At 33.3% G+C, this 10,141-nt stretch overlaps 1 pseudogene; it reads left to right on the top strand.

Moving 5' to 3' along the window:
- Window positions 1-8,735: 8,735 nt before the first annotated feature.
- LOC118608487 lies at window positions 8,736-8,854 on the top strand (annotated as a pseudogene).
- The last annotated feature ends 1,287 nt before the right edge of the window (window positions 8,855-10,141 follow it).

Raw genomic sequence — 10,141 nt, 5'->3', positions numbered from 1 at the left:
CTTTGATGCAACTGTTGTTATGCTTAATGTTATCCCAGAGGTCCCTTAAACTATCATTATTTTCTTGTACTATTTTTTCTTTTTACTGTTTGAGCAAATGAGACATAGAAACTAAAAGTAAAGAGATGGAAAATGTGTATTTCATGAAAATAAAAACAAAAAAGAAAACAAAAAAAAATGGCTAGGGTAATAATTCTTATACCAGAAAAAAAAAACTTTAAGACAAAGGATAGAGAAAAAAGATATCACTGGGAACTTCTAGTCAAGATGGTAGAGTAGGTAAATGCTGTGCTTGCCTCCTCTCACAACCACAACAAATTTATGAGTAAACTACAGAAACTATAGAGAGTTGCTGAAAGTGTAGTTGGAAAGAAGTCTTCCAACTAGAGGCGCAGCAAAGAGGACACCTTGAGACTTTAAAAAGGAGTGGAGACATGAAATGAGCTGGTCCCACATACACATGTGGCAGTTGAGTGTCAGTAGAATATCTCAGCTGCAGAGGTCCCCCTGAAAGAGCAAGAGGTTCTGGCCCCATACCAGTATCTCCAATGAGGGTTCCGGTGATGAAAAGTGAAGTCCCTACAACTTCTATATGTGAAAATGAGCAGAGACTGTGACTGAAAAGGAAGGTTGAAGCAGTCACAGACTTTTCTTTCTAAGGGCCCATGCACAAACTTACCTGATGATGGACTCACTTGCTCTGAGATCCAACTCTGGGGCAGCAGCTTGAAAGACGTCAGTGATATATGGGGAAAAACTGAGTTGTCTGGCTTTAGGGTGAGGGCTGAAGGGGATGCTTTCTTTCAGACAGAAGTGCCGTCAGAGGGCATTGTTATTTTTTTTAAGCCTGCCCCAACTCAACTCGCAGACCCAGATAGGCACCATATTGGAGTCTCCATCAACCTGGGTAACAGTGATCAACCTACCCAGGTGATTCCCTAACCCTGCCCTCTCAACCTGTGGGCCCAATCAAGCTGCTTCCAGTAGATTTTCCATACAAATGGCCTGTCTCGTTTCTTGCTACAGACTTTCCTAAAATTTCTCAAAGGTTCACAAAACCAAAACGAGCAGTATTTGATCTGATCTTGGTGTGCCCTGTACCTCTTACTATGCAGCCCCAAGCCTGGCACTAGTGTCAGCCAGCCACTATTTGTGGCTTGTCGTCTTGAACCACTTCCAAGTTCAGCATGGGTAGTGGCCATCTACAGATTGCTTAGTGGCTCATACCCACAGGCGGGGCATAGGTTGCAGCTGAACTTGGCACGTAGGAGGGTCCCCCCCAGGAGGCCCTAGCTTACACAGTTTTGGTCAGAGCCAGAGTACCACCCAGAGTCACATCTGAGGACAACATACCCAAAAGGCAGAGAGAGCCAGCACTGGAGCTCTGTTAAAGTGAATCTGACTCTGTAGGTTTAGCCCCTTTAAAACAGATCTTCTTCTGGTCAAGGCTAGTTATCACAATCAATCAGACTGAGGGTCAATTTCTCTCATCGATGAGCAAATAACGACCAAGGTTCAAATACAACAGAAGAGTACATATAACCCATAAAGAATAGGACAAAGAGTAAGTGTTGTATGTATAATGGAATATTACTTATACATTAATGGAATATTACTCAGCCATTAAAAAAGAATAAAATCTTACCATCTGCAAACAACATAGATGAACCTAGAGGGACTTGTGCTGAGTGGAGTAAGTCAGAGAAAGACAAAAGTCATGTGTGGAATTTAAAGAACAGGATAAATAATAGAAAAAAGATCATAGATAAATAGAGCATTTTGATGGTCATCATATTGAGCAGGAGGTGGGTGAAGGGGAGGGGATTAAGAGGTACAAATTGGTTGTTACAAAAAGTCATGAGGACATAGAGTAGAGCATAAGGAACACTATCAGTAGTATTTTAATAACTATATATAGTGTCGGATGGGTACTGGATTTATTGGGACAATCACTTCCTAAGTTATATAAATGTCTAATAACTGCGTTGTACACCTGCAACTTATATAATATTGTATGTGAACTATAATTGGAAAACTTATAAAGGAAAGAAAGAAAAAGAAAGAAAGAAAGAAAGAAAAAAGAAAGAAAAAGGAAGGAAAGAAAGAAAGAAGGAAGGAAGGAAGGAAGGAAGGAAGGAAGGAAGGAAGGAAGGAAGGAAGCTGGGGAAAATTGGAAAACCACATACAAAAGAATGAAACTAGACCATCTGTCACCATACAGCAAAATTAACTCAGAATGGACCTATAACCTGAAGATAAGAGCTAGAACGAGAAATTGTATGGAAGAACTAAACTCATAGACCTTGGATTTAGAAAGGATTTTATGAATTTGACCTCAAAAGCAAGAGAAGTAAAAGCAAAAATAAATGAATGGGACTATATCAGAGTACAAAAGCTTCTGCACAGAGGTATTCATTGGAATGAGAGACTATATTTCCAAATAATGCCTCTAATAAGGGCCTAAATTCCAAAATATGTAAAGAACTCATACAACTCAACAATAAAAAAAAACAATCCAATTAAAAATAGGCAGAAGATCTGAATAGACACTTTTCCCAGTAAGATATACAAATGGTTAACAGACATATGAACAGATGCTCAACTTCACTAGCTACTAGGGAAATTTAAATCAATACCACAATTAGATATCATCTCACATCTTTTAAAATAGCTATCATCAACAGGACAAATAGTAATAAGTGTTGGAGAGGTTGTAGGGAAAAGAAACCCTCGTATACTTCTGGCAGGAATGTAAATTTGTATGCCAGTATGGAAAACAGTATGAAGGTTCTTCAAAAAACTAAATAGAATTACCATATCACCCAGCACTCCCTCTTTTGTTATTTATCCTCCCAAAAATGAAAACATTTATCCACAAAGGCATATGCACCCCGATGTCCACAGCAGCATTATTCACAGTGGCCAAGACATGGAAACAACCAAAGCATACTACAATAGATAATTGGATAAAGAAGTGGTGCATATATACAATGGAATATTACTCAGTTATCAGAAAAGATGAAATACTACCATTTGCACCAACATGGATGGATCTTGAGATAATCATGCTAAGCCAAATAAGTCACACAGAAAAAATTGAGAACCATATGATTTCACTCATATGTGGAATATAAAACTGAAAGCAATAAATGAACATGACAATCAGAGACTCATGGACACAGGCAGTAGAACAGTGGTTACCAGAGGGAAGGGGAGGAAAGAAGTGGTAGATAGGAGTGAAGGAGGTCAATTAATCGGTGACAAAAGAAAATTTAACTTTGGGTAGTGAACACACAATGCAATATACATATGATGTATTGTTTAATTGTACACTTTAAACTTATTTGATTTTATTAACCAATAATTATTTTAATTAAAATGTGCTTTCTTAATAAAAAGAAAAACAAAGGCTATAACAAGACACAAAGAAGGACCCAGAATCCCACTTCTTGGTATTTATTCAAAGAAACCCAAAACACTACTTTGGAGAGACATGTACCTCTATATGTCCATTGCAGCATTATTTACAATAGTCTGGATATGGAGGCACCTAGGAGTTCATCAATGGAGTAATGTATAATTACTCTTTTAACTACCCTTAAATTTAAGACTTAACACAATTTTTTGATATAATTATAAAATATCAATAAACCAGCATTGATTTTATTAAAATTTAGTAAATTTAAAAATTGATAAAACAATCATGTTATAACTAAACTTTTGAGTAAGTTTTGTGGCATGATTTGGAGATTACTGAATTTTCATTGCCTACATTATGAACTCAGGTCAGCACTTTACAACTGTACTTTAATTTCTCTGGGACTTGAATATTTTTTTTCTCATTAAAGATATCAATATACAAAAGTAAATAAATTGGAATGTTTTAAGTGTTAGCTGTTAACAAATTTAATTAATGTAATTCGAAAAATGACCCTCTGTGACATTCTCTTTTGTATAAAAGAGATCGGTAGTAACATCTGCTTGTTGAAATTCAGTGGGTACAATTTTAGCAATGATTTCTTCCAAAGATATTGCAGCTGGAATATTACAAGATTGAGCAAAGAAAGTCACTCAAACTTCACCAAATGTGTCTTATTTTGTGAATTCGTTCTCAGTCTTTCCAAGTTTGCAGCTAAGATAAAATATTTACAGCATATGTTATTTTAAAGATACATTTCTTTGTAAGGCACTTTATGTCTGTGACTCAATATATTGTGAAATCTTTTGTCACTGCACATTTTTAGTTGCTCGTTGAGGTTAGCAACAGAAGGCTATCCAGCCTCTCTAAAATATAATCTAAAATCCCTTAAAGCAAGGACCTTTTAACAACTGTATTTTCCGATTACAAAATTGATTTTCAACTTCTGTTCGTAGGGTCTTTCCTATCTTGGCATTTAAAACTAAATGTATGATATGTCTGTTTGCTCATGTAGCCAAATGCTCTTTCTTGTTTTTTAATGGCCTTTTCTCTCTCTTCCAAAATCTTGTGGCTTTTCTTTCAATGACAATTCAGGATGCATATATTGTTGCTTGATATTTTTAAATAACTTGGAAACAAAAGCTATCTTCACCTCAACAACAATACCTGCTAATTAGAGACTCATCATTTTTTTATCTCCAATTGAAATATTTCTCTTGCTAAGATTAGAAAAGTATATCTGAGATAAACATAAGGCTGCCTTCCACCTTCACCCTGAAGCTCCTATCCTGTAGCCTTACGGTAATGAGATGTTCTGTTCTTATGGTCACTTTGTCAAGGAACGTTTAACTGGGTAAATAAATAAACTGCAGTGTGCGCTTTTATTGTGCACTGTTGACTTCTACAGACAAGTTTTAAAGGACGTTATTATAAATATCATAGATGGCTAATGTAAATGATGGAGAAACCATAGGTCAATTGCATCATAATAAATATAGCATACATTTCCCAGTGCTAGAAATAGAAATTGGAATTGAAAATTTATTATTAATTTATGGAGCCTAGAAAACACCTTGATGCCTGGCAGGCTATAACCAGGAAATTTTGTCAACATTTTCTAGGTAACACATCACATCTTACCAAAATTACAGAACTTTTAATTATAATATATTGTTGAAAACAAAGTATTTTATGTAATTCAATGACCCTTATGTAATAATCTACACAGTAATTAACCTTTAAAATTCAACTCTAGAGAAAAAATTTTCTTTCCCAGAAAGCTGGTATATTTCCTTCTATCAAGCTACTCATTTTATTATTCTTTGACTGTAGTTGACGTGGTTCCCAGTGCTAAAATTATAGCTTAAGTACTTTATATCAACTTTGTTATTTGGTATATTTATATTCCCTCATTTTACCTTTTTATAAATTTTCCACTAAAACACTTTTTAGCCTCTCATATTTGATAAACCTGTTTTTATCCTTTATGATAAAGTCAAAGAGACTTTAAGTCTCTTGAGATTTAAGCCAAAGAAAGTATAAGACATAAATAAATAAGTCTTTTGTTAATTAATTTACAATGAGGATCGGAAAAATGTTGGAGTAGCTAAGGGGCAGAAGGGAGATTAATCTTCCTCCCAGGAGGACTTGAAACCATCCTACTACATTTTAGCTAATATACCTTAGAGGCATAGGCATTCAGAAACATCATTACATTACTTTATTTCTTTTTTCAACAATTACAGTCATCAACTCACTTTCTGTTTTATCACCTTTGATGTTTTAATCTTGGGCTCAAACAGGAAAGATGTTAAAATCCCATGCCTAATTTAACTCATCAATTTAGTTATTAATATTTTCCTAGTTTTTTGTTTGTTTTACTTATACATACTTCTTGGTCATTATTTTAATGTATCAAGTTTTAAAGTATAGCTATGACCTCAATATTTGCAAATATAAACATTTTTCAAGAATTATTTTTTTTCCTAGGGCTTCCTCTCTTTTAGTCTAAACATCTAAAATGAATAAAAATCTAGTAAAATATTTTTCATTCATTCATTCATTCATTTGTCAAATGAAATCAATTTTAATTAGAAAAATAAAATAAGGTAATGGGATAAAGAACAACATAGGGGAGTCGGTTGAACATCTTTAGCTAAGACAATCTGGAAAAACCTCTCAGAAGAGTTCATATTTTAACTGAGACTTGAAATATAGAAAGATAAATGCCTATATATAATTGTGTGTCAATTCATTGAGCAAATAGTTATTGAACTCTACAATTTTCAGGCATTGTGCTAGGGCTCCGAGTATTATAAAAGCAAAGAAAAACAGATATGTCCTGTTGGAGTTTATCATTAGTGTGAGATCCTGACAAATTATGGATGATAATAAAAATAAATTTAAAAAAGAATTTGGTTAATAACAGAAGGAAATAAAGTTCTTGGTATCAGATAAATCTGGAGAGTAGGTTGGATTCCAATTATGCAGAGTCTTATAGGCAACGGTAAGAAATTTATTCTTTATTCTAATAACAATTGGAAGACAATGAAGCTTTTTAAAGCAGGAGAATGACAATTAGTCATGTATTTTTTTAAAAAAGAAAATGTTAGCTTCTGTAAGAAGAAAAGATTGGGTATGGGGGAAGAGTAGATGTGGGGAGACTAGTCAGAAAGTTATTGTGATTGTCTCCATCATTGTGATTGTCTCCATTTGGTGATAATAATAGTAATCGAGTTATGGAGGAAAGATCTATTTCAGGGATATTTTGGAAATAAAATCCATAGAATTAATTGATGAATAGGATATGGACGAATGACTTCTAAATCATGACTTTCTATTTACTCAGATGACTAGATTGTAGGGACATTTACCAAGATAAAAAACAAACCAACAGACAAACAAAAGCACTAAAAAAGGGCCAGAGGTATTACTATGAGTTTACCTTTGAACACACTATATTATATTCATGTATTTATAGACTGCTGTTAGGGATATTGTTGTCACTCCAGTAATCCTGACTGAGATTGGTCCTATAACTGCTTCAACTCATTTGTTCTGAGAAAGCATTCATGGGGACTTAAGCCATATGAGACTCCTGGTGATAGGACCTACCTAATCTCAAATATTTTCTACAGAGCCGAGTAACAGATAGTGCTCCAATTTTGGCATAGTGAATCTTGTGACTCCTAAAATAAAGCTAAAATTGATTTTAGCTCTTACTACATGTTAGATAATACTTTGAAAATTTTAAATAAATTATTTCATACAGTCCTCTCATCAATCCAAAAAGATAGGTACTACTTTTATCAACTACATTTACAACTAAGGAAACAGATTTAGAGCAATAAATAAATAAATAAATAAATAAATAAATAAATAAATAAATAAATAAGCAAGCAAACAAAAAACCCTAGTAAGTGGGTAGTGCCAAGATCCAAGAAATATGCTATTCTGCCTCAATAACCAAGTAAATTCACTATGCCATTCTACTTTAATTTCTAAGTAAACTGCGAAACAAAGTTCATTGTCTTTACCCTACCCAAGGATCTGTTTTCTGAATGTGATTTTGCTCCTCGGAGTGAAAACTCACTATTCCTGCTGCCCACCGCTTTTGTACATACTGATTTAAAATACCTATAGGCCAAAATGACCACTATACTTATAAGATCTCCTATCCAAGCTACATCAAATGTCTACAACATTTCAAAGAAAATTTTACACCATGTTTATTATTCCTTTTTATCATTAATGTCCAATTACATTAAATAATTATAGCTAAATATTATTTCCATATATATAACATTATTATTATTTGAAGGCTGAAAGTAGGTTAATATTTCGACTTATGTATCTTAATAATGAATTTGTATAAGAGGATAAGCACCATATTTAATAGGTCTAACATTTTTTAAGATATAAAACATTAGAAAAATGCTGCAATGAATATAAGTGTACATATAACTTTACGAATAAATGTTTTCAAAGTTTTTGGACAGGTATAGAGAAGAGAGATTTCTGGGTCATTTGGTAGCTCTAATCTTAATTTTTTAGGAAGCTCCATACTGTTTTCCATAGCGGCTGTACCAATTTACATTCCCACCAGCAGTGTAGGAGGGTTCCTTTTTTTTCACATCCTCTCTAATACTTATTGTTTGTCTAATAGTTGTAAAGTGATATCTCATTGCTTTGATTTGCATTTCCCTAATAACTAGTGAAGTTGAACATTTTTTAATTGATTATTTCTATGTCTTCTTGTGAGAAGTGTTCGGATTCTCTGTTCACTTTTAATTGGATTGTTTTTTGTTGTTGAGGTTTATGAATATATATATATATATATATATATTTTATATTAGCTGCTTAGCACAAATATTGTTTGCAAATCTTCTCCCATTATGTTGGTTACTTTTTTGTTTTGTCGATGGTTTCTTTCGTTGTGCAGAAGCTTTTAGGTTTGTTATAGTCTCTGTTTATGTTTGCTTTTACTTCCCTTGTCTTTAGAGTCAAATACATAAAATCTTGAGTCTGAGGTCCATAATAGCCAAAATAGCCAGAATAATCCTGATTAAAAAAAATAATCACATTCCCTAACTTCAACTTATACTACAAATCTTCAATAACCAAAACAGTATGATACTGGCAGAAAAATAGACACAAAGAACAATGGAATCGAATTGAAAGCCCAGTAATAAACCCACATGTATATGGGCAACAAATTTTCAATGAAGGAGTCAAAAAACATACAATGAAAAAAGAAAACCTTTTCAATAAATGGTGCTGGGAAAATTAGAAAGCCACATTTTAAACAATGAATATAGCCTATGGCCATGCCACCCTGAACACTCTCAATTCCAACTGATCTTGGAAGCTAAGCACAGTTGGGCCTGGTGAGTGCTTGAATGGGAGACCACCTAGAAAGACCAGGTGCTATAGGCATAAAAACATAAATCTAATTAATTAATTAATTAATTAATTAATTAAAGTAGACTGCTATTTGATACCATACACAAAAATTAACTCGAAATGGATCAAAAGTCTAAATGTAACGCCTGAAAAAATAAAATACACAGAACAAATCATAGATATCAAACTTATTTACCCATTTCTATAAAGATGAATAGTTAGGTTATTTACATTTTTTTCACTATTAAAAAATGATGTTTCTGTAATCATTCTTTTGCATGTTCTCTGTAGACACATATAAGAGTTTCTCTATGAAAGTTTACTGGAGGTGTATTTATTGAGTCACGAAATAATTTTTAATTTAATTAGGTATTTCCAAATTGTTTTCAAAAAAATTTTATATAGACTTACACTCCCATAGGCATATTTTACTCATATCTTCATCAAAGGTTTGTATTATCAGGTATACTATTTGTTAAGTAGGAAAGGTTATCCCATGATTGATTTAATTTATATTTTTCCTGTTCCTATTGAGGTTAAACCACTATTGATATGCTTAATTGCTATATATATTTCTATATATTTACAGCATTAATTTGGGAAGAGTCTTTAGTTTTTAACTTTTTATCAAATCAAAGAAAATTTTTCTGACAGGCTTATGTAAAATAGCAACCTCCTACATCCTTCTTCATTCATTAACCCAGTTCTCTAGAAGCAATGTAGAGCCAGTGAAAACATTCATATAGGAGAGGGAAGACTATCTCTGAGGCAAGGTTCAATTGCTCATTCTAATAATATTACAAATACTAATCCCCTTCAGGGTATCCTAAACTTCTAATGGTAGCACTCAGGCCCAATTTAAACATTGATAATAAAACAATACAAAAAACACTGTGTAATTATAGGATCATTATTACCAGAGCTCCAGTGATTCTGTAGAATCATGGACAATGATAGCACATAGTGAAGAAGCTAAATCTATAAAACTGAATGACATAGAATGGAAAATTACGTGGGTAGATACTCTGTTTCATAATACTTTTTCCACTTTTAAAAAATTGCAAACCATGGAGACACAATCCTCTGCATGGAATGGTTTGTGTCAGGAATAATTATTACCCATAACAATGGAGGTGACTTTTTCAAGGATATATTTAGGCAGTGGAAAAATTCTCTCTAGGATATTGGGGTGCTATGACAGTTAATAATTCTCTCTTAGCTTAAAAAAAAAACCTCGGGGAATTAAAAGAGCCATGCTCTGTAAAGTAATAATGTTACAGCCAACAAATGGACTGCTTTCTGACTCTTTTTCAGAGATTG

This window comes from Rousettus aegyptiacus, unplaced genomic scaffold (genome assembly GCF_014176215.1).
Source record: "Rousettus aegyptiacus isolate mRouAeg1 unplaced genomic scaffold, mRouAeg1.p scaffold_m13_p_9, whole genome shotgun sequence".
Taxonomy (NCBI): Eukaryota; Metazoa; Chordata; class Mammalia; order Chiroptera; family Pteropodidae; genus Rousettus; species Rousettus aegyptiacus.
The sequence above is the reverse complement of the archived record's forward strand: the minus strand, read 5'-3'. Positions and strand labels throughout refer to the sequence as shown.